Source organism: Lissotriton helveticus, chromosome 12, assembly GCF_964261635.1.
Source record: "Lissotriton helveticus chromosome 12, aLisHel1.1, whole genome shotgun sequence".
Lineage (NCBI taxonomy): Eukaryota > Metazoa > Chordata > Amphibia > Caudata > Salamandridae > Lissotriton > Lissotriton helveticus.
In genome coordinates, this window is record NC_136073.1 from 835,694,067 (window position 1) to 835,718,770 (window position 24,704).

At 45.4% G+C, this 24,704-nt stretch overlaps 1 long non-coding RNA gene across 1 annotated transcript; it reads left to right on the top strand.

Annotated features, from left to right (window-relative positions):
* Positions 1 to 2,822: 2,822 nt before the first annotated feature.
* On the top strand, positions 2,823 to 24,124 carry LOC144799061 (uncharacterized). Its single transcript, XR_013603739.1, has 3 exons — positions 2,823 to 2,980; positions 23,414 to 23,588; positions 23,908 to 24,124. It is a non-coding gene; the product is annotated as an uncharacterized LOC144799061 (long non-coding RNA).
* The last annotated feature ends 580 nt before the right edge of the window (positions 24,125 to 24,704 follow it).

Sequence of the window (24,704 nt, forward strand, 5' to 3'; positions counted from 1 at the left end):
GGGAAGCACAAGAGGAATTTGAGATGGTAAAGGATTGCATCAGCCAAGCAGTCCCCTTGCAGGGCTTCGTATCCGAAGACAACACAGTAGTAACGACGGATGCAAGCGACAAAGGCCTAGGGGCGGTGCTGGCTCAGGAAAGGGAGGATGGATCAGTGGAAACCATCAGCTTTGCTTCACGTGCTCTCTCCCCGACGGAACAAAGGTATAGTGTCATCGAAAAGGAAATGTTGGCAGTCACTTGGGCAATGGGCAAATTTAGGCAGTTCATATGGGGTACCAGGTTCAAGCTCCAAACGGATCACAAGCCCCTGGTTAAGGTGTTGACATCCTCGGGCCATGAAACAGCGACACCCCGGATTGCAAAAATGACATTGAAACTACTGGACTACACGTATGATGTTGAGTACTTGCCAGGAACGCGGAACAGGGTGGCGGATTATCTCAGCAGGGCGGCGGCGATGGAGGAAGCCCCGGAGGTGGTCCTTGACAAGGAAGAGATGGTAGCCAGTATGGAAGATCATGAGACGACGATTAGCCGGCAGGAATGGGCAGCTGCTTACGAGCAAGACGTGGAGAAGGAGGAAATTAAAAGACACCTTACGTCGGGATGGCCAGACAAGAAGAAACTCACAGAAGGAGTAAGGAGGTTTTACGAGATGAGAGAGGAACTGTCTTTGAGTGACTCTGGAGTCTTCCTATACAGAGGTGAAAGGGTGGTACCACCGGAAAGCCTGATACCCAGATTATTGAAACAGCTACATGAAGGACATTTAGGCATTGTAAAGACCAAGGCGCGAGTTAAGCAAATGTATTGGTGGCCTGGCATGGATTCCCAAATAGAAAGGCAAGTGAGAGAGTGTGAGCAGTGCCAAGGAGCGGACAAAGTTCTTCGACCCCTCAGACCAGCCTTGGGAAAGTTCGACACTCCCCGAAACCCCTGGGAGAATGTGGCTATAGACATATTAGGGCCTGTCCTGGATAGCAGAGGAGTGAACAAATACTTGTGTGTAGTCATTGACAAGTACTCGAAATGGCCTGAAGTTGATATACAGGAGTCCATGGACACAGACACAGTGTTAAGTTTTTTGACGTCCTTGTTTCTACGAGAAGGAATACCAAAATCAATACTCAGTGATAACGGACCGCAGTTCGTCTCGGACAAATGGAGGCGATTCATGGAGAGGAATGGGATTGAGTCGAAACATACTGCCATCTACCACCCAGCTTGCAACGGCCAAGTGGAGCGGTTCAACCGTGTGTTAATGGGCTCCATCCAAGCAGCCATCTCGCAAGGAAAAGACTGGGAGAAGGAAGTGATGAGCATGCTATGGGCGTACAGGATCACCCCCACGGTGGTGGGGTACAGTCCCTTCCAAGTGCTGAGAGGCCGCCTCCCATTCACCAGGGACAATGTGGTATGGAGGGAGAAAACCGTCACCAGCAAGTGGTCCCCGGCTGTAGTGCAGCACAACTTGGAAAAGGCCCAGAGGATCTATGCGGCCCATTATGACAGGCGACGCAACACAAAGGACACTGTACTGGAAGAAGGAGAATGGGTCCGGGTCAAGTTACCCCTCTTACAAAAGAAAGGAGAAAGCAAGTATAGTCAACCCCTGCAGATCAAGGAGGTGCGAGGCAGAGCAGCCCTCCTCAGTGATGGCAAGGTATGGTCACAAGACCGCATGGCCAAAGTCAACAAAATCATATCGTGGCCCCGATCAGTGAAGGAGGAGATACAGGAAGAGTCCGATGAATCTAGACTGCACGCCAGGCGGGATGCAGAGGGCTTGTGGGAAGGAGCAAGTGAGGACAGAGAGATGGAAACTCCCACCACATGGTCGACCATGGAAGTAGACACACCGGCCAGCGAAGAACAGGAAGCAAATCAGAGTGATGGTGAGAGATTACGGGTAGAGAGAGAAAAGGAGGAAAAGACCCCGGTAAGGTGCACCCGCAGTGGCAGAGCTGTTAAGGTGCCTTCCAGATATAGAGACTTTGAGATGAGTGGACACTAGAACATAGACTGGAATGGAAAACTGTTATAAGGTTAAAGGGGGGAGATATGTGATGTGCGCTCTAGTCTACGAGCGTGAACGCGATGACGCGTCACGCCGTAGAACAGAGCGGAAGGCGCGCGCAGGCGCAGCGGAGGCGGAGAGTGAAGGCGCGAAAGGGAAAAGACGGAGTTAGCGACCGGAGCTCTGCTGTTGAGACGCTCGGCGCTTTATGCTTAAGATAACTTCTTGTTCACTTGAAATAAATAGTTCCCTAACTACCTTGGCTACAGTGAACTCTGTGGGGGCAAAAGGACAACATTATAGTAACCAGTTGTTTTCACACCGAATAGTACAACGCGTTTATTTTTCATTTAAAGTGTCTACTTTAATTTACATGAAGTTACCAGAAGGCTTAAAAAATCAACAAAATAATTTACAGAATATTTTGTAACTTTCATTTTGGCCAATTGATAACCCCGCATCATGGCACTCACTCATACCTTGTTTACGCACTTCAACCACTCATTCAACCAAACCCAGGCATTGAAATGAACAAGTAGAACATTGTCAAATCACACTGCCAGTTGACTCACCTCGAAAACGTAAACAGGTGCTAATTATTTTTTTTAATAGAATAGACTTCCCTTGTTTTCTACCACGCCACGCAGCTCTTCTACTGCACCACGTTGGCTACGTAATAGGGAATAACGGCCGCACGCCCTAGCACGTCTGCCACCTGGCAGAGCATGCGGTCGCGCGCACACAAGAGCGTCATTTCCGTACGTTTGACGCTCTTGCTCTTCCATTTGGTGAGGGCGCCACTCAAAATGGCTGCCTTTCGCTACGTGCTCCCGTCTCGCACGCCTGAAGTGAATAAAAGCCTGGTAATTGCCGCGAGCTAGGTCTACTCTTGGTCTCGTTGTGACAATAGATATTATCCCATGGCGCCGATGGCGGCGCTTGTGTCAGAACAGAGCGCGGTAAGCATGAATGACGTTTGTGTTTGTCTTTCTAGAAGTCGGCCTATTAAGGCACCACTCTTTCGCCGCCCGACTGCCGGGGTCAGCAGCAATTAAGGTCAGATGTAGAGGAATACAGCAAGTAAATACGACACGTTTCCTGAGCGCAGAGTGTCGAGCCTGTGGCTCAGTCATTTGTCTCAGATCTAGTGGAGAGAACCAGAGGAGTAATTGCAGTGAACACTCAAGCTTCCGGGTTCATGCTTGAGTACTTCATTCATTCACTGTTTCTGGTTTGCCTGCTGTGAGCTGTAGCCGTAGCTGTTAAGCCATTAAATGAGAGGACTAAAAGTGACACTTTTCTCAGAACGAAATACCTGCCAATTCTTTATGTCCGTGTTTGTGCATGGGCCAGGAACGTTTACTTAAATAGCAATACATGTACCGGTATGTTTTTTTTAACGTGGAAGTTTTCTTTATTCTGTTTTATAATAATTAAGGATTAGTTTACACACTTTTAGGCTACGTTTGACATGTTTTCAACTTGTACTTGTTTTTGTTTATAGTTGGTTCTTGCTAGTTTTTTCTAGGTTGTTTACCGGTCGAGACAAGAAAACTCCAGCCGTGCCGCTTATGTACTGTAGCGACCCTAAGTTCAGTCTCCTGTGACACACCTGTGTAATAACAGCAACATCAGGCTAAAGATGTGCATCATGCCACACTAGGGTGACTGCACAGCTCTGTAAATTTGTGGCTCGCCTGGAAAGACCGACTATAAAGCACAGGGTTCATGTCTCGCGAGTTAATGACAGGTACCCTTTCAGAAAACAAAAACTGGTTCTAGGAGATGAGAGATTTTAATTTTTGTTCAACCTAAGCATGCAAGTCATAGTATATGATTGTTGCATGGCTTTCTGTAGCTGTTTTGTCCTGTATATTCATTCCAGGTACCAGAATAGATTGAGCATATACTTGTTGATATTTTATTTCGTCCCATTGAGGGTCTTTTCGTTTGGACGACAGTATTCCTTCAATGAGGTCTCCAAGAAGTAGTAATAAAGTGCAGCATAATGATTCATGACGCTTGCCTCTTCAATATTAAGTGTGCTGGAGCCAACCAACAACTCTGAAACTCTTAATATGGAAATCTAATAGAGTGTGCCCAATGAAAATCCATTATTTTTAAGACTTAACCATCCAGAGGACTCAGTCATAGTCTCAGTAATATTGAAAGGTGCAGCTTTATTGTTTTCATGCTTTCCACAGAAAAGAAACAGAAAAGGGAGATAGTGGGAAAGACATTGTGTGGAACATCGCCTAATACTTTTATTGAAGCCAACTTAACATCTTCCGCCAGCTTATTGTGAGTGCTCACTGTCAGATTATTGAGCAGTTCATTGACGATTCACCCAGCCATGAAATTAAGGTGTTTAGCAGAATTAACAAGATCATTCATGCATTAAAAGGATGCATCTTACCTATCTGTCCATACATGTTGCAGTAGAGTTTTCTTGAGTGGTATTTCTGCCTCAGGTAGAACAAGTCTGCTTGATTTTATCTCTGGCAAAAAAACAAGGGAAGGACAGCAAGAACCGTGCTTCTGCCCCAGCCATCAGCAGAGGAGAGAGGTCCTTCAAACTGGGCCTGAGTTCAATAGAGACCTGGATGACACAGGGTCAGCTGTTTGTAACTTCATGTTGTGCTTCTCTCTAGCACACCTCCACACACCCCTAAGCCTCCACTGGATATTTCACAGGTTTGTTCACCTTCCACCTTCATCGGGCGTCCTTTTATCTCCCTCATTCACTGTGTCTGTGTTGGAGATAACTGCTGCATCCTGACCCAACCCCCTCTTTGTGGGTTGAGCAAGAGGCAGCCTTCCTGTCTGGTCAACTTGTCTCGGATCTTCCAGACGGAGCAATGTAAAGGGGGCTTCAACTGAAGCCCAGAAAAACCACACCATCATGAGTGCTTGCCAGCCCGCTCCCATATCTTACGTTCGTCATTTTTAGCCTTGTCATGATACATGAGATCCGCCTCAACACCAGTTTCATAAGTATCTTTATTCTTGAAATAGCGCTGAGTATGTATAAACATCTTACATTTAATTCCATGGCTAGAGTGGGCTATCCAGAAGCCATTCTGTTTTGTTGAATTGGCCAACCTTGCCACATATTTAGTTTAGAAATCTTTTCCTCTTAGTGCCAAAACTTAATACTAAACTATCTAAATTCTGACATCTCACAAGGCACGGTTAACAGTGGGAGTACCATGGCATATCTTACAATGATCCCAAAAGGATGGTTTTTCTACTCCATTTACAATCCAGAGTGGAATCTGTACCACTACAGACACCTTAGGCACTGCCAGACCCAAAGCATTTAAATAGACCAACCTGTTAGCATAGGACACAACATGCCACTTTCCCCCCTAAAACCAGGCCATAAATGTCTCCTTAACTGTCAGATGAGCGGTTATGTCTCCAAAGCGAAAAGAGGCTGGAGAAGCAAGCTAGTCTGTGCAGTCCCCTTTTCAATTTCTAACAGTCACAGACAAAAGCACCAGTCTACCACTTGTTTGCAGTTAGGTATAGAGTAGCTTCATCCATTTGATAAATTAAGGATCAGATATGAATCCTTCATTTCCCTTAACATACCCTGCTAAGCAACAGTGTTGAATGCTTTCTTTGTGTCGAATGATGCCATTGCAGATTCTATCTTTTTATTTGTTTCCTCAGTTAACATGTCCCCTCTATTCATTAAAGTTTTCATGAGGGGCATAAACCACTTTATCTCAAAGATCTGGAATGCTATGACCCTGTACAATTGGTTATCCGGTAATTTGCTAAAAATGTTGGTCTACCGAATCATTGAGGGGTTGACTATCAATATCCTTGACTCCGTCTTGCACGGAGTACAAATGTGCCCCAGACATATTTTTTTATCATTCTGACATAATGGAAAGGGGCCAGAAATGGGAGTGCCAAACATCTATGTTTCTAACATACAGTATAGAAGCACTCCGAATGTCAGCTTTACTCAGTAGGAGTTATCTAAACCTCTCATTCTGGTTGTTATCCAGACAGTTTCTTTTTCTAATCTGCCAGGTATAACAGGGCTGTCTCGAAATCTGCTTTGTATTTTTTCCTACATCTGCATTCTTGGTCTTGAACAGAGTAACCTCTTCACCGCAGCGGAGATTTCGCCATGGTGCTGGAAAAAACGACGCGTGCACGGTTCGGATGGCCCCCGGCCGTCTTCCGCACACGCCCACTCCGGCCGACCTCCATACAGGCCCACTGTGACGTGGGACGGCCGGGGGCCGTCCGTCCAACTCATCGAAGAAGGTAAGTCTCCCCTTCGGTTACCATCTAGTGCCTATATATTTTCTAATGTACAATCAATCCCTTTACAGCTACTTTCATCAATTCCCTCTACAAACAATGGAACAGTGGTTTTCCTTGAAGTAAGTACCTATCATTAGTAGGACCTGGGCTTTAAGTGGACTGGGTACTGCCGGTGCACAGCCCCGGCAGTTCTTAAAAGCAGGTACAAATAAGGGTTCTGTAGTAGGGGATCTCTGTGTATAGTCATAATCTAGTGAATAGTCCCGCCCATGTGCGTGGACCCCGGAGCAATCAAAAATAATCTCTTACAGTGTCAAAAAATGCAGAAAAGCATAGACACTTAAGAGAGAATTTAAAGACAGATAATGCAGCCTAAAAAGGCTACACTGTCCAGTACTTCAACTAGAAATTCCACCATAAAATCCACAAAACAGCAAAAGCCTGTACAGATTTCCCTTGCTTTACCAGCAAAATCCCTCAGGAATGATAGAGAGAAGAACCTGGACAGACAAGCCCCATAGGCTGCCATTATGTGGCTCAAAACAGGATACTGTGCCTTTAAGAGAATCTTCCAGAACCTTCTCCCAGTATCCCAGAATGCATAGCAGGTCCAACTTAGTTTCAGTTCTTTTTTCCGGCTCCTGCAAGCAGGACCCTGGAGCATTGAGCTCTCCCTTTTTAGGGTTGTTTAGTGTTTTTTCATTGAAATTTCGTTTTTGAGTACTTTTAAAGTACTGTGTGACTTTTCTTCTTGGTGTTTGCACTCTTTTTTTGTCGAATATGCCTTCTTTATTCAACAAATGCCCTGAGTGCTCCAGGAAGATGGCTAAGTCAGACCCTCATGAGGTGTGTATCCTCTGCCTGCCCTCTTCCCATGTTCCAGAGAAGTGTGAGATCTGTAAAGGCTTCTCTGGCAGGACCCTGAAAGACAGGAGGAAGATCAGACTTCAGGGCCTCGAGGAGAGGAGGCTGAAGGCTCAAGGTGGGTCTGCTGGGGCTTCATCTGCCCATGCTGAGGCCTCTGGGGGGCTCCCCAGGGGCAGGAAGTCCAGCAAGAGGCCTATTTCTCCGTCTGGATCGGTGGCTCCGACCACGACGTCGAGAGGGAGGTCCACGGCCAGTTCCCAGTCTCCCCAGGGCTCTGGGTCGAGAAAACGTCGCCCGTCGACGTCGAGGAGCTTACACCGGCCTCCGTCGAACCCAGTGACGGTCTCTTCGTCGTCGGCGTCGACGTCGAGTGGACGGCGTCGACGGACCAGGCGTCGGCGCTCGCCGTCGAGGCGACACCGCCGTTCGCCGTCAAGGACATCATCGTCGTCGAGGGGATCCTCGTCGTCGAGGCCGCCGTCGAAGCGGAAGAGATCGCCGTCGAGGCAGAAAGGGTCTCCGGCGAAGACGAAGTCGACGTCGAGGCGATCGAGGTCGCCGTCGAGGCGATCCTCGTCGTCGAGGCCGCCGTCGAAGCGGAAGAGATCGCCGTCGAGGCAGAAAGGGTCTCCGGCGAAGACGAAGTCGACGTCGAGGCGATCGAGGTCTCCGTCGAGGCGGTCGAAGAGGTCGCCGTCGAGGCGCTCGAAAAGGTCGCCGTCGAGGCGGTCAAAGAGGTCGCCGTCGAGGCGGTCGACACCGAGGCACAAGCGTTCGTCGTCGAGGTTTCGAGGATCGTCTATCTGGTCAGGATCGACGTCGAGGCATAGAAGCCGATCGACGCCGAGGCATGTACACCCGTCGACGCCGAAGGGCCGCTCGACGTCGAGGGGACCACGTTGGGCGTGTGAACAACGGTCTTCGACGTCAGAGGGTCATAAGGACAGGCCGAAGACTGTGGGGGGCTCCCCTCAGTCAGGACGGGATGATGGCTCACCGGGAACGGCGTACTCAGAGGTGTATACCCCTAAGAAGACTATTACATCTCCTCCTCCTTTGCCTAGGGGTCCCCCTCCGAGGGCTCCGACTCCTCCTCCATTGCCTCCTCTGCCTGCTCGTCCTTCCGGACCGCAGGCCCCGGTACCGGGTTTTCTTCCTCCCGTTCCGCCGAGATCGGTGTCGATGCCCAAATTCCCGACGCCTCCGAAGAAGACTCCTAAGTCGAAGGTTCCTCCTAAGCCCAAGACGTCCGAGCCGGGGAAGCCGGCGGAGCGTCCCAGACCCAGGAGATCGAGGTCTCGCTCAGGGAGGAGAGATAGATCTAGGAGTGGACGGGGATCCTCCTCGAGATCCAGACATCGCCATAGGAGGCATAGGTCCAGGTCTCGTTCGGCCTCTGGGACCCGTTCGTATTCACCTACGTTGTCGGATTCACCGGAGACGAGGGTGTCTCCGATAGATGACATTGGCACGTTCCAGGAGGTTCTCCTGAGAGGGGCTGCGAAGTTGGGAATCAAGGTTACGGCCCCGACGCCCTCAACTTCTGTGATCTTTGAGACGCTGCATACGAAACACCTGTCTCGCCCCCTACTGCCTTTGGTGCCAGGACTGGTTGAGCCGGCTGAACAGCTCTTCCTTGCGCCGGCGGTGGTGAAAGCTGCCCCTTCCAGGCTCATCAAGAAATACAGGGCACCAGAGTCGGACCCGGCTTTCTTGCGGAAGGACCCGGTACCGGATTCGGTGATTGTGACGGCGGCTCGGAAGCGACATGCCACCTCTCCGGCCTCCACTGTGCCTCCGGATAAGGAGAGCCGCTGGATTGACTCTGCTGGACGGAAGGCGTGTGGGAATTCCTCCACGACAATGAAGGCTTCCAGTGACTCGGCGTTGTTGGGACGTTACGACCGTGCACTGTGGGACTCCATGGAGCAGTTTGCGGACCTCGTTCCGCGCGACAGGAGGGAGGACTTCATGGAGATTGTCCAGGAAGGGATGCTGGTTTCCAACCAGGCCATCAGCGCCGCGGCGGATATCTCCCTGCTGGCAGCGCATGGATACTGCCACGGTATCAGTCAGAGACGCCATGCGTGGCTCCGGCTGACGTCGCTCAAGCCTGAGGCGCAACAACGAGTGGCCAATCTGCCGTTTTCTGGCGACACCCTCTTCGGGAAACACGCAGATGATGAAATGGCCAGGATGAAGGCCGAGGCGGAAACCCTGACGGCGGTGGGCTTGGAGAAGCCCAAAGAAAAGAACCCCTACCGGCAGTTCCAAAGGCGGTTCGGGTCGCAGGGTCGAGGAAGGGGACAGTCTTCTGGACAACATCAGCAGCAGCAACAGCAGCAGCAGTACAGAAGGCCCTTCCAGAAACGCCAGAGGGGTAGAGGTGGACAGCAGTCCTCTACCGCGAACAAGGGCCCGGCCGGGTCTCGACCCTGAGCGGTTACTTCCCCTTCGTCCGTTACCCGCTCCGGTGGGGGGAAGCGTTCAATTTTTTCTGGCAGAGTGGAGAAAAATTACTCAGGACAAGTGGGTGCTGAATATTGTTTGCAATGGATACAGTCTTCGGTTCATCAGCCCTCCTCCATCGATTCCTCCGGTCAGCTCGCAGTATCAACTGCGCGAGCTCCAGGCGGAGGCCGACATCCTTCTAAGGAAAAGGGCGATAAAAGATGTACCTCTGTCTCAAAGAGGAAGAGGTCTGTACTCCCGGTTCTTCCTGGTCCGAAAAAAGGACAAGAACGAGTTCAGGCCCATTCTGGACTTGCGACAGGCAAACAAATGGATTCGCAGAGAAAAGTTTTGCATGCTGTTGCTGCATCAGATTTATCCTCAGCTGCAGCGGGGAGACTGGCTTTGCGCCATAGACCTACAGGATGCGTACTTCCATGTGCCCATTGCACACAAACACCGGAAGTTCCTGCGATTTCAGGTATCAGTACACGGTACTTCCGTTCGGGCTGAAGTCTGCGCCCCGGACGTTCTCGAAGTGCATGGCAGTGGTAGCGGCACACCTTCGGAAGAACAAGGTGTTTGTCTACCCATACCTGGACGATTGGTTGATCAAGGCCTCCTCCTTCTCGGAAGCTCAAGCACACTTCCAGAAGACGTGCGTTCTCTTGAACAAGCTGGGGTTGCACACCAACATGTCCAAGTCTGTCCCTACTCCGGTCCAGTGCATCCAGTACTTGGGAACCTCCATCGATACGCTGTCAGCAAGCGTGTCTCCTTCGGAAGAGCGACGTTTATCACTCTTTCGGAAGGCTCGGGCTCTCCTGTCCGCTCCATCCACGACAGTGAGGACGGTGTCTTCGCTGCTGGGATCGATGGCTTCTTGCATCTTCCTGACGCCACATGCACGGCTGCATATGAGACCGCTGCAGGAGTGCTTTGAGGATCAGGGGGACTAGAGGAGAGGCTCTTGGGACGACAAGATACGACTGTCTCTGCATGCTCTTCAGTCTCTGAAGTGGTGGTGTTCAGCGGAGAATCTCCTCAGAGGGGTTCCCTTCCACAAGGACATTCCCACTCAGACTATTGTGACGGATGCTTCTCTCCTGGGATGGGGAGCGCACTCCGGGGATCTGCAGATTCAAGGGACGTGGTCCCCGTCGGAGTCCACGTACCACATCAATTTCCTGGAACTCAGGGCTGTTCATTTGGCGCTGAAGGCTTTTCAACCGTCCTTCCGGACCAACTCTCTGCTTGTACAGACGGACAATACGACCACGATGTATTACCTCAACAAGCAGGGGGGCTCGAGATCACGCACTCTGTCTCAGGAGGCGCAGGCGATCTGGCGTTGGCTTCTGGCTCGAAGGCTCTCGATAACGGCCACCCATCTGCCAGGTGTGCAGAATGTTCAGGCAGACGAGCTGAGCAGACTGATTCCGGAATATCACGAGTGGGTCATAAACGACGAAGTACTAGGAGAAGTCTTCGCAAGGTGGGGCACTCCAGACGTAGATCTGTTCGCCACCGCCGAAAACAGCAAATGCCGAGACTTCGCATCCAGGTACTACCAGCCGGGGACGCTGGGGAACGCGTTATGGATCAACTGGTCGAACAGCTTTCTGTACGCTTTTCCACCCATTCCCCTGATTCCAGCGGTTCTCATCAAGCTCTCCCAGTCCAGGGCGAAGATGATTCTGATTGCCCCGGAATGGCCCAGACAGTGGTGGTTCACGGACCTGCTTCACCGGTCTCTCCTTCCTCACATGAAGCTGCCGTGCAGGCCGGACCTTCTCACGAAGTTCGGGGGGCGGATGGTGCACCCCAACCTCTCGTCTTTGAGTTTGGCGGCATGGCTCCTGAAATAGTGCAATATGGCCATTTGAATCTCCCAGCGGATTGTATGGACATACTGAAGGAGGCGAAGCGACCTTCCACTCGGACTTCTTATGCTTACAAGTGGAAGAGGTTTTGCATCTGGTGCAAGTCTAAGAACTATGACCCTACGACATGCAAGGAAGATGTCATCCTTCCATATCTACTACATCTGGCGCAGTCTGGCCTTAACGTTCATTCCATTAAGGTTCATCTGGCTGCCTTGACTGCCTACAGGAAATGCCCTTCACAGACTTCCTTTTTTCAGATCCCTGTGATCAAAGATTTTTTGGAAGGCTTGAAGAAAGTGTTCCCTCCTGTCAGGCTTCTTTCGCCTTCATGGGACTTGAATGTGGTGCTGTCCAGATTGATGAAGGAGCCTTTTGAACCTATTCATGAGGCTTCGTTGCAGCACCTGTCCTGGAAGGCGGCGTTCCTCGTGGCCATTACATCGGCCCGCAGGGTGAGTGAAATTCAGGCGTTGTGTTGCCAAGAACCTTATACTGTGTTTCATGCTGCTAAGGTTGTTATGCGTACTCACCCTAAGTTTCTTCCCAAGGTTGTTTCTGATTTTCATATTAATCAGACTATATCTTTACCTACGTTCTTTCAGAATCCTTCATCTCCAGCGGAAAGGTCTTTACATTCCCTGGATGTTCGGAGGGTGCTGAAATTTTATCTGGATAAAACCAGGGATATTCGTAGGTCAGACCAATTGTTCATCAATTATGGATCTGTCAGGACGGGTCTTGCGACCTCTAAGCAGTCTATCTCTAGGTGGATTGTGTCCTGCATACAGCTGTGTTACCAAAAAGCTAATAAGACCTTAGGAGGTAAGCCTAAGGCTCATTCCACCAGGGGCAAGGCTGCCACGACAGCATTGTTCCGTAATGTTCCGATTGCAGAAATCTGCAAGGCGGCCACTTGGAAGTCGGTTCATACCTTTGCTAAGCATTACTGCCTGGACACTGATGCCAGGGCAGACGCTCAGGTTGGACAGGCTTCGCTGCGAAATCTGTTCGCACAGTAGTGGCGTTAATTCTCTTTTCTCCACCGCCGCTTTGGTGTGGGGATGGGCTTGCCATTCTATTCACTAGATTATGACTATACACAGAGATCCCCTACTACAGAAGGAGTAGTTTCTGTCCTGTAACTCCAGTTCTGTAGTAGGGGTATCTCTGTTATAGTCATAAGCGCCCTCCCTCCTCCCCGGTGGAGAGAGACATATTCCTTATGGAATGCTACAGGTCTGGCGTGTTACGCCTTCAAAAAGAACTGAAACTAAGTTGGACCTGCTATGCATTCTGGGATACTGGGAGAAGGTTCTGGAAGATTCTCTTAAAGGCACAGTATCCTGTTTTGAGCCACATAATGGCAGCCTATGGGGCTTGTCTGTCCAGGTTCTTCTCTCTATCATTCCTGAGGGATTTTGCTGGTAAAGCAAGGGAAATCTGTACAGGCTTTTGCTGTTTTGTGGATTTTATGGTGGAATTTCTAGTTGAAGTACTGGACAGTGTAGCCTTTTTAGGCTGCATTATCTGTCTTTAAATTCTCTCTTAAGTGTCTATGCTTTTCTGCATTTTTTGACACTGTAAGAGATTATTTTTGATTGCTCCGGGGTCCACGCACATGGGCGGGACTATTCACTAGATTATGACTATACACAGAGATCCCCTACTACAGAACTGGAGTTACAGGACAGAAACTACTCCTTCTCTATTTTTACCTTCAGGGTAAAAAGCTTAACTCTGCATCCGTCACTGCTTTTGATGTAATGTCAAAGACTCATTTTCAGTTTTATATAGCTCAAACCTGGAGCGAATAATAGCATCAGTTATATTACACAAGGACACATTCATGTTTTGAATTACAGGATGTTGATTGAGAAGATGTGAGGCTCGAACCTGCTTTCTTTTCTCAGCTTGAAAGTCGGCAGCTCTATTACGCCACAACCTCGCCCACAAGAACAGAAGCATTTTCAATATTCATACTACTAAGTCTTAGTTTTTGCTTCTCTATCCTATACACTTTACAACCACTGACAAAGCCAGTAGCCCTGGCTTGTTGTAGGTGTAATGTTACTTGTATTATATATCTGCATGAATGGACAGAGGCAGCAAAATACCAGTGGGGCAGCACACTATGCTAAGTACAGATTTTTAGCTTAAGTGATTTAAGCCACACCTTAATTACATCGGCCACCATCCTATGAGAGGACCCCCCATTTTTTTCATCCCACTTAAAGCCCTCAGTAGGACCATCATAGAGCAATCAAATGCTCAAAAACTGTCATAAAGCACGGTTGGGTAAAATACAGGAAGCCAGTTAGCAGCTCCCTCACAAGCACACACACTAATCTGTCCAACTGGAGGATCATGGTTATTCAACTCCCGAAGATAGGTCATCCATTACACTGCTGCCAGAGTTGTGATGATACAACAAGTTCTTCAACTGAGCCTTAACTCAAAACAGACAAATTATCTAACAGGATAGTTTGCATCAGTCTTGGCACCTACATTGATTGTACCTCTCTGAGCTGTACTTTCCATACCAGCTCTCACTTAAGTTGCTGGCACAACTCTTATTGGATGTAGAGCATACCCAGCAGTCGCCGTCCCACCTTTTTCTGTGGCTGCCGCTGCTTTTGCTTCAGGTTCATTTTCTTATTGTTTCAGAATAGCTGGTTCAAAATTCACTTCACCAAAAGCATGAACTTTCACTCTTGTGAAACACTTGTCTCGCTGCTGAAGTAGCGGTATCAGAGTTAACTTGGATTAATGTGGATTTTATATCCCAGTTCCAGCCTCAAATTCAGCGTCACATTAGCATATCTTAAACAGCTGACAACAAGTATTACTTGTGCAAGTCCAATTAGCTGGACTTCAAGAAATAGACCTGGAACAGATATATTCATGGCTAACATAGATTTCTCTTTTTGCATGATCACCCTTAAGTTTTTTAAAAGATGTTGTTGGTTTTTCGACGGTGAAGGTCCTCCGAGTCCTGCCAAACAGACCTCAGTGGCAGTACTCTGGCTCATAAAAGGAAAGGTATGTGTCTGATTGGTTCACTCATAATTGGCATAAGTTAACTTACCTAGAAGTCCTTAGTACAGGGTACTAGAGGTGCCCAGGGCCTGTACGTGTCTTTTGTGGGCTGCACCACTTATTGTGCCATCACAAGTGTGACAAAGCAAAGTATGACTTTCAGCCCACCGCTGCTAGCTGGGATAGCAGTTTTCGACTGCTAATTCAACTCTGCCATTTAAAGCAGTGATACAGCCCTGAAATTCCTTTTCAATATTTCTATGTCATGCCTAAGGTAACCCTACTGAGCCCTAAAGGCTGGGTGCATTAAATAAAAAAAATGTACAAGTATTTCTCCATTTTACATGTCTGGCAGTAAAAAACCTGTATTGTCGTTTTTACTGTGGATGGCTATTAGCCTCATTGGCGAGTACAGTGTTACACGCTGACAACTCAGCAACTTCTGAATAGGGGGACTAAATATGATACTTCAAGGTATCAAACTAATTGTTGCATTAAACCGACTGGATGCTCAAGTCTAAGTTAATATTACTTTTGCACAAATGACAACTTTAGTAAGTAGCCACTTTGTTGCCTAAATTTTTCTAGTGACTGTGGTTGCTGACCAGGAGACAGTCTTCTGACCCTGTGGGTAGATGTGAACGGCTCTCGGGGAAGAACACAAATGACCTGCCATTGGAAAAGACCTTGCCCTGGCAGGAAAGCCAAACAGTGTGAGCCGAAAAGGTGAGCTTCAAATGGAAAGCAGCCTTTGAAGGGCAAATAGTTGACACAAACAAGAGGAGCTGCTCTTTAGTTCTTGAAACTCACACCTGACAGAGGAAGCTTGGGCCTCACATCAGCTGCTTCATTTTATCCACCGCTGAAGCAGAGCTTCTGCAACATCGCTGAGGCAACCCGACTCTTCAGATTAAGGACAGGATAGCTAAAGGCAAGCTGAGGGCGCCCTGGGCCCGAACGGGATCCCACCGGTGCTATTAAAAAAAGATCTGAAGTACTGGGCTCCTGCATTACTACCACTGTTGGCACACATCTTAGGAGGAGATATCCCGGACTCCGGGAGAGGGTCCATTATATCCCCAATATATAAGAATGTGGACAAGAACATAAAAAATAGCTATAGGCGGGGATGTGGCTTGGATGGCAGAGCCGATGGCTGCCTGATCCCGTCGCTCTGTCATGTGCGGAGACGGAGCAAATGAATTCCAGAGGTTTTGTGATAACAGCCCTTCATTGAACCTGGCTACGGTTCCTGATGGAGTGCTGCTCCTGCGAATGTCATCGCCGATTAATATGGGCTGCGGATCGTGAAGAAATTACCGTTATAGCCTTTGTGTGGATCGGCAACCCGAGGACCTAAAATGGCTGCTCTGGTGCTACTTGTAATCAGAGGTTATTAAAGGGCATCTATGACCTAGGACCCCCTCCATACTTCGATGCCATGGTCTGCCGTTTGATCGTACCCTCCGGTGAGGTATTTGATACCTTTTCAGCCAAAAATGTGCTTTTTGTGGTAATCACTAAGTATTGCGGACTGACCCTATAATGGCAGCTCCAAATGTAATACGGAGACCGCATTGTTATCTTTGAGGCCGTTGTGCTGTGCGGAGGTCTACAAGCGGGTTACTTTACATCTGATGTGGCTGCTATGTGGGCGGATGTGTGAAGAAATCTGGAGCGGGCCGCTATTAGCTCTATTGTTTTTTAGCTGAGTGATGCCTGACCCTGTCATGGCGGGCGAGTGAAGACGTTGTGAATCGATCATTCGAGGTGCAGAGCGTGGATTTTCAAACGTGTGCTCAGTGCTTGTGCCACTGGTACTGTTGATAATTGGGAACGCTTTACAGCACTATCCTCTTTGTGGTCAATATTTGTCTCTGTTAAAGGTCTCTCAGCCCAAGTGGTTTCTAGAATTACAGCACCTTTGCATGCTCCTGATCTCGTTTGATTATGCAGTTAGACTGAACCTGATTTACTCCTCTGTTACTCCAAGCTGGGGGAATGCCTTGATTTCATTGTCAGGCTTTCATATTTCTCACTCTGCAATGTGAAAGTGCTGTAGATGACCTGTATGGTGTGCAGCTGTTGTGTAACGCCATTTTCCTGCCCTGCAATTAAAGATATCAAATTACCTCTGCTGATCTTCTATGGATCTGTGGTATTCAATATCTTTCAGGAAGCTCGGATACTGATACTTCATCTCTGTTCTGTTGATAAATGCTTTAGTAGCCAAACGTGCTGGCCCTTTCAGACAGATCTGAAGAAATAAGATCTTACGAGTTCAGTAGGTATTATCTTTATACTGTGCATATAGTGTAGTCACCTAATGAGAAGTGGTCTTTCCAGATGGACATCTTCCTTTGATCTTTAAAAGGGGCCAAATGGTACAGTGAAGGTTATGTAAATTTACTTGCGTTTTTAAGCAATATATAATTTGCATCTCATCTCAGTGAGTATATCTGTTTGAGGCCGTTTATCGCCATTCACTCTTTGCTTCGATCCATGTGAGCTGGTTTTCATCTCTAAGCTGGTGCTCATGGAAGGTTGATGCCTACATTCCATTAGCATTGGTAGATTCAGTACGAGTAGATCTGTACCCTGTTGTTACATTTTTGTTACAATGGCAGAAAAAGAGTCCAAGATCCAGTTCAAAAGAAACAAATGTGATCCCTCTCCATCTGATTCTCCCATCAAGGCCAAAGCGGACATTAATAGTACAATGGACATGATGCTCAAAAAACTAGCAGATGTTCATGATCTAGCTAAATCCACCAAACAAAATACGGACATGGACTTTTCTCAGTCCGCTTTCCAATAAAAGGAAGTCATGAGATCAGTTTTTACATTTCATTTAGGCCTTGTTTTACCATATTCACAGGTTCATATATTATCTAAATGTCTTTACCTCTGTTCATAAGATTTGAGCTTTATGTTGTTTTATTTCAGGGTACCGTACCAAATTTTGGAGTACTTGCTGGTAATTTCTACTTATACCATATGGATATTACGTGGGTTAAAATCAGTTTTTAAAATACGTTGTTTGGCCTCTTTATTATAGTGTTTGCCGATTGCTGTTATATATATCTCTACTAATGTGTTTAAAATTAGGGGATTATATTTTTCCCAAGGTAACAACCATTCTCACAATTTAGTTTGCCTATAACATATAATCTGCTTATCTTTAGTATGTTATACATATTGGGATAAGTAATTCTCCATTCGACAGTTTGATGCTCCTGCCGTCGCACCTCCTACATTCGAGGTTCGGTGGGGAGGATGGGTGGGGATTTCCAGGGTTTGCGGAATGTTATTGGGTGTGGTGTGGTTTGGTCCTGGGGTATTCTCAGTTATTATTTGTTTCTTTCCCTCTGCTTTCTATTCGTTCCTCATTATTGTTTTGGTTTTCTTTCTTGCCATGGCAGGTTATATTTATGCAGTGATTGTGTTTTATGTAAATGATTCAGTGTTTACTGTGGAAACCAGCACCTCTTATATAAGGCATGTGTTTAGTTCACCCTGTTATCAATTGTATATGTGATGGTACAACCTAGGTCATGCAATATAGCAGAAGATCTCAATATCATATCGTTAAATGTTAAGGGGCTTAATCATCTATTTAGACGCCAAAAAAGATTTGATTTGATTATTTAGCTAAAACCAAAGGGGACATCATTTTACTACTATAGAAACAAAATTATCTAAAGGAGATGCTACTTTCATTAAGCATAGTTGGATTTCACAAATTGCTTGTTCACTGGCGGATCATAAAAGGAAGGGGGTGATCACCTTGATAGCTAAAAAAGCGAACGTTTCGTTAAAATCACAAACTCATGATAGTGATGGTAGACTATTAGTTACCCACCTAAGGAAAGGAGAACACCTCATACACGTGTTGAATATTTATGGCCCCAACACTGATGATCCAGAATTTTGGGAGGGTATATCAAAAACTATATAGGATCTTCCTCAGGAGGATCTTATCATAGTTGGTGGAGATTTTAATATTCCGTAGATCCGATAATCGACAGACATCCAATTGCAAATACCACCTCTCCAGATCACATGCCATAGTTCACACTATGGGCCAGATGTAGTTAATCTCACTTTACCTATTCTTAAATACCGAATTTTACCGATTCGGTATTTAAGAATAAGTAAATGGGATGTAGATAATTTTTCGGTAAAAATTACAGAATCGGTAAGATTCAGTAATTAAGAATCAGTATTTACCGATGAGTGCTTCCTACATTTCAGTTTCGGTAATTTACCGAATCGGTATTTAAGAATTCGGTAATTTACTGAATTCTTAAATACCGATTTGGTAAATTACCGAATCTGAAATGTAGCCACCTACATGCCAAATGCCTAATACTGGTCAGTAACGGCCGAAATTCGGTAATTTCGTCCGTTACCGACCGGTATTAGGGTTTCTACATCTGGCCCTATATGCTCTAAGTTTAATCTCAAAGATGCCTGACGCCTTCTATTATCCGGTGTGGTTAGATGTAGATAAATCCATCCTTGATAGTCTCAATCCGCTGGCATTATTCACCTCTAACCAGCTCTATCCAAGCAGATCTAAATCTATTTTCCAAAACACAAAACCGGCATTTCTGCTGCTAGATAAGACATTAGACGTAAGTCTTAGGGTATCTAAGATGGAATCTATATGGCTTAACCGTAGAGTATTATAAAAAGGGAAATCTTTAAACTTTGATGATTGGATCAATCAGGGTATCTTCTTCCCTTGTCAGCTGGAACACTCTTCTTATCCTGTGACGTTTGCAGAACTTCAAACCAGTTACAAATTAGACATCGAATTTTATAATTTTTTTAAAGTAAGAGCGGCAATAACTAAAGCCAAATTTCATAATATGCTTCCATCCTTACCAATGTTTGTGACACAGATTAATAAACTAGGCCACCAAGTTACACATATCTACTAACTTCTCCGCCCTTAAACTTCCAAACTGAACGATAATCTTGTTACTTTTTGGGATTCGCACTCTACCAATCCGATACCAGATTCTTTATGGCCATAAGTGTGGAATTCGATAACAAGCAATAAAATATCCCCTGAACTATTTCAAACTACATATTGGATTTTGTACAAGGCATTTTGGACCCCAGCTAGACTATATTCTCTTCGTATTTGTGATGATCCATTGTGCTGAAACTGTAAAGAGGAAACTAGTGACTTAGCCCATCTTATTTTACACTGTAAGGCAGTGTTGTCCTTTTGGGATAAGGTTTTTGTCTTTCTTTCCAAAATATTCAAATGTGAGTTGAAAATAGAGATTTCTGCACTAACTACTGTTTTTTTTAATGGTTGATTCATGTAATGATACGGCCAAAGCCCTTTTGGATCTCTTACTTACGTCAGCAGTGAAGATGGTACTAAATAATTGGAAGGACATACACAACACTTCATATAAAGTATGGATGAACTGGGTTATTCACCTTAAGGGTGCAGACAATATTGTGCTCCAGAGCTCTCCATGGAAACCCTTGTTTAGGTAATTGTGAAATTCCTTGGACATTCACTTCAATACACACAAACCGACTTGAACAGTTATGCTCAGTTTGTACTTTCTGTAATATTTGATGGTCTGCTCTTCATTATTTTTTGTGTTTACAGTGAGCTGCGCAATAGTTGTATACTAATGCTATTAGTCCCTTAATATAGGTTTCCTCTTGGTGTTTATTATCTAGTTTTCTTCTCTTTCTTGCTTTCTCTTTCCTTTCTTTTCCTCTGTTTTTCAAGAGATGTTTTCCTTTTTCTTTTTTTCTAGCTTGGGTTTACATATGGTTTGGAATTCTAATTATTAGTATATTACAAACTGTTATGCGATGATAGCTTGTAACTTTGGCACGAATGTCTAGTTCGTACATTATTCCAAACGTGTAATTTTTGGTTATTTTTGTTTATTGAGAAACGTCCATAAAGTATTTGAAAGAAAAAAAAAATTAGCTATCGCATCGATATCGAGGCCAAATACTACGCAGGTCTCCTTCTGGATAACCTCACCGCCTGGGCAAAAGAAAAATCAGTTATTCCCATCAATCAAACGGGTTTTTGCAAAAGCATGGGAACAACAACAAATATACTTGCCCTGTCCCTACTAGCAGATGGAGCCAAATTAGCGAAATACCCTCTCTTTTTTAGCTTTATCGGCTATTCATCAGCCTTCGATAAAATTGACAGGAACAAACTTTGGCACAAACTTGAGGAAAAGAAAATACCTTTTGCTCTTTTAAATCAGTTAAAACTTCTACACACCAAGACGTGGGTCCAAGTAAAACTAGAAGAAGGAAACTTCCTGTCCAGAAAAATTCCAACAACCATAGGGCTAAAACAGGAGTGTGTGCTGGCCCCGAAGCTGTTCAACTTGTATATGGCTGACCTATCGACAGAACTAGACATTTGTAATTCACATGCGCCAAGGATGGGAGGGCTCCCTCTTTCCAACCTGCTGTACGCAGATGACCTTGTACTGATTAGATGACACCTACTAGATACAACTAGAAGATATTCACCACACAACGGTCTAACCATCAACTATGATAAAACAAGGGTAATGTGATTATATCCAAAAAAGACATTGTCTAATCATCGCTGGCAATTGGCCGATAGAACAATAGAAGTAGTTGAAGAATACAACTACTTGGGAGGGATAATAGACAACAAAGGCACATTTAATGCACAAAAAGAAACCACCAATAAAAGAGGCAAGGCAATTGCGGCAGCTTTAAAATCCATTAAACACAAAACCGGCAGTGCCTTATCCCATTGCTACTAGTCTGGCAAGCAAAGCTCATTCCAGCTGTAACTTACAGGAGCAAGTGCCTGAGGGGATGCAACTTGACCATTTTGGACAGAACCATCTTGAGCAGCATGGATTTTTTTTCATCTACCCAAGTATGCCTTGCCGGCCCAACTCAGGCTGGAATTCGGCCTGCAGAGCCAAGAAATCGTCCGCAAAGGAGCATTTGTTAAGTGCTGGCATAAAATTAAAAAGGTTGAAGGAGGAACACTGAACTCCCATCTATGGAATGAAATGCACTTAAAGAAGGAATCCCCAGCTATGAGCTACCTACTAGCATTGATTGAGCGTTTGGGCCTCGACAAATTCAAGGCGGCCACAGCAACCCATCAATGTTTCAAACAACTAGTAAACAAGTCTGTGAAAAGGCTTTCCCTAGTAGAAAACAAGATGGCACTCACAGAAAGGTCTCACTGATGGTTTGTTGTGCACAGCTATGTTAAGTCCTCTCCGCAACCTTATCTAGGCATGGGATTCAACAGGAGAAAGAAAGAAAAATACCTTCATTATCGAATGGGCATTCTACCTTCCCTGTTGCATCTTCCCCCCTGGAAACGATCTCCGGCTTAGACTACATGCCACTTATGCGGAAAAGCTGATGAGAGTGTACTACACTTATTGTTCCTCTGCAGAGTACCTCAAGCTGAACGGCGGCAGCTGCTGAAGCCCATTTTCCTAAGCAAAGGGATAAGAACCTGCAGACAAGCAGTGAAGGCATGCTCTGGAGGTGGAGACGTATAGTTGTGTCGCTTTGTAGGGTTTATAGAAGGAGCAGGGGGAAAAGTTCTCACATCAAGTGACCAGCAATCCTTATCACTACGATCAAAAGACTCCTACAGTCTCAGCTTCCAGTGAACATTACTTATCGACTTTAACCTCCATCTAGAAGATAGATGCTGTAGTGCTTCCTGGTTTTGTAAAGTGGGAACGTGGATGCTGCGGCCAAATTGTGGCGTGACAACATACTGGTGATTCACTCACTTGTCTTGCCGCATGATCTGCTGACATTTATGGACAGATGTAACCTGTTGGAAAGTTTCTCTTCCGTGTGGTATATGTATACCTTGTTCATTCATCATTAGTTTTCATGAACACACTCCTGAACACTGTTTGAACGCCTGAAAGTAATAAAGCATTGGAGTGCTTTTAGAAATAGATTAGTGGGCGCTCTACTGATTTTTTCCGTCCTGAGGATGACCGCATACTTATAAAGTGGTCGAAAGGCCGTCGACGCACTTGTGGCCAAAAAATCAACGAAGGACACATTATTTTGTTTCATGTTGTTCCCTCTGTATAATGTACACTTTTTCCTTTGCCACTTGTCTGGTTTGTAATATATATTGTCTTTCTGTACAAGCACTTTGTATTGAGCGCCAGTGTCTTAGTTGTTTTTAGTATGTATTAATTGTAATACATTTACATAATTTCTGATAATTATTCTGTATATGGGTCCCCTCTGTTGATGCTGCTTCTTATTTTTATTAATTATTAACTGGTTGTAATGTGTATTGGTAATTATTGCACTGTTTTAATAACTTGCTTCTTGAACCACTGTTTGGATTATATATGGAGTACAACACCCATCAGTATCCCTTTGCTACTGCTGTTTATAAGCCAGCCACACATTTGCAAACTCAGCTGAATAACCCAACTGAATATTGTCTTGTCCCCTAACAGAGACTCAATATGGACTTCTTCTACTCTCCATGATCCTTATCCCCTTTTTAACTCTTTATTTAGGCACTTTAGGCACAGTATTGGTAAATCCCTAGAAAAGTTGTCTGTACAAAGAAGGGTTAAAAGTATTTTCCAATTCACTGCAACTGACACTAATTACTGCACTATTTCTATATAATAAATGAATGTTTTAGGATATGCTCTTTTGATTTTTAATCATGAATCATGCTGTTACTTACTGCTTTTTTAAATGTAAATTGTAGAGGGTTTTATTAACCAAACAATAAATTGCTTACTTACTAGTGTAAGAACCTGGTAATATTATGTCATCTTGGTTAATCCTGAATGTTTTTTACAATTTTAACAGATGCTGTGAGTCCCAGGATCAGATACAGAAACTTTTTCCATTAGACACCATCTTCAAGCTGAAACGTTGTCAAGTTCAAATTCGACCTGGAAAAAACACTGCACCTTGAGAGATGTTCTGAATAGTAAGGGTACAGTTCAACACCGATCGACTCCAGCTTGTCCAAATCTGAAAGGTAATGTCCAAACACCATTTGAAAAAACAAAGACTTCCAGTGCAATTCATAAATTCAATATCATAAACAAGCTTACCCACACGTATCTCAAATGTGGTTGTGTGCACAGATTAAACAGTCTCTTTTGTGGTTTATGCATTCTGTTTCAAAGCAGTTTTTTTTATCGTGCCTGTAGAAATATTTAGCATTGATCGCTTTCTGTCTGTAGTATTTTTAGTGCAAGGTTCCGAACTTGGTGCTAATGCTATTAGAAGTTGATGATGCTTACCTGGCTTCACATCAACATTTACTTTGTTTTTCCCCCTCTGCTTTTACACAGAGAGAAGACTGCTTACAGATGTTGATCGGTTCTTAGACTGTCATCTGGAGTTGCTGTGCCGCTGGTTGGAGCTGTCCCATTGCGAGGTAGCTGTGCAGGATTGGTAGAGAATGGCCATATCCTAAGGCTACAATTTGTCAATGGAATCTAGCACCTTTTTGTTCCTATCACATTGGGACAGTAGCACTAGGGGTATGGAATTTAATAAAATATCTATTTGTCCATAAAACATGATGCTTCATAAATCTACTTGTCGTGTAAAAAAATCCACTTGTCCCTTTGGTGCTATGGAGTGAGGTGATAAATTATGGCAGAATTCTCATATGAAATCTCCGACAATAGCCTTTCTGATTATGCCAGAGTTCATATTAAAGCAGGGTTTGGATACTAGTATTTACTTGATTTTTCAGCTTTTCTGCAAATCCATACACCGGGGCTAGAAGTAGCAGGAAGAGGTAGTTCCAGGGTTGGGATGCCCTTTTGAGTCTGTGAAAACCCACAAACTTGCTTGTTTAAGGGTTTTCTCCAGCTCTTCTCTAATCTATTACTACACTGGGAAAGGTTGGAAATGTACTCCTGACAAGGGTAGAAGTAAAACCTCTTTAAAGGTAGAAAAGGGGGTTTAGGGAAAGTGAGCTTGCAAACGCTCAGCAGATTATAACATGAGGAAATATACACATGCATATTTGCTCGTGGTAAAATGCAGTTCACAAACATGTTGTAACAGTGCGGTATTCAGGCCTACTTCTGTAAATTCTTGGGAACTCATGTAAGTCGTAAGTCTTCACTAAGGCAAG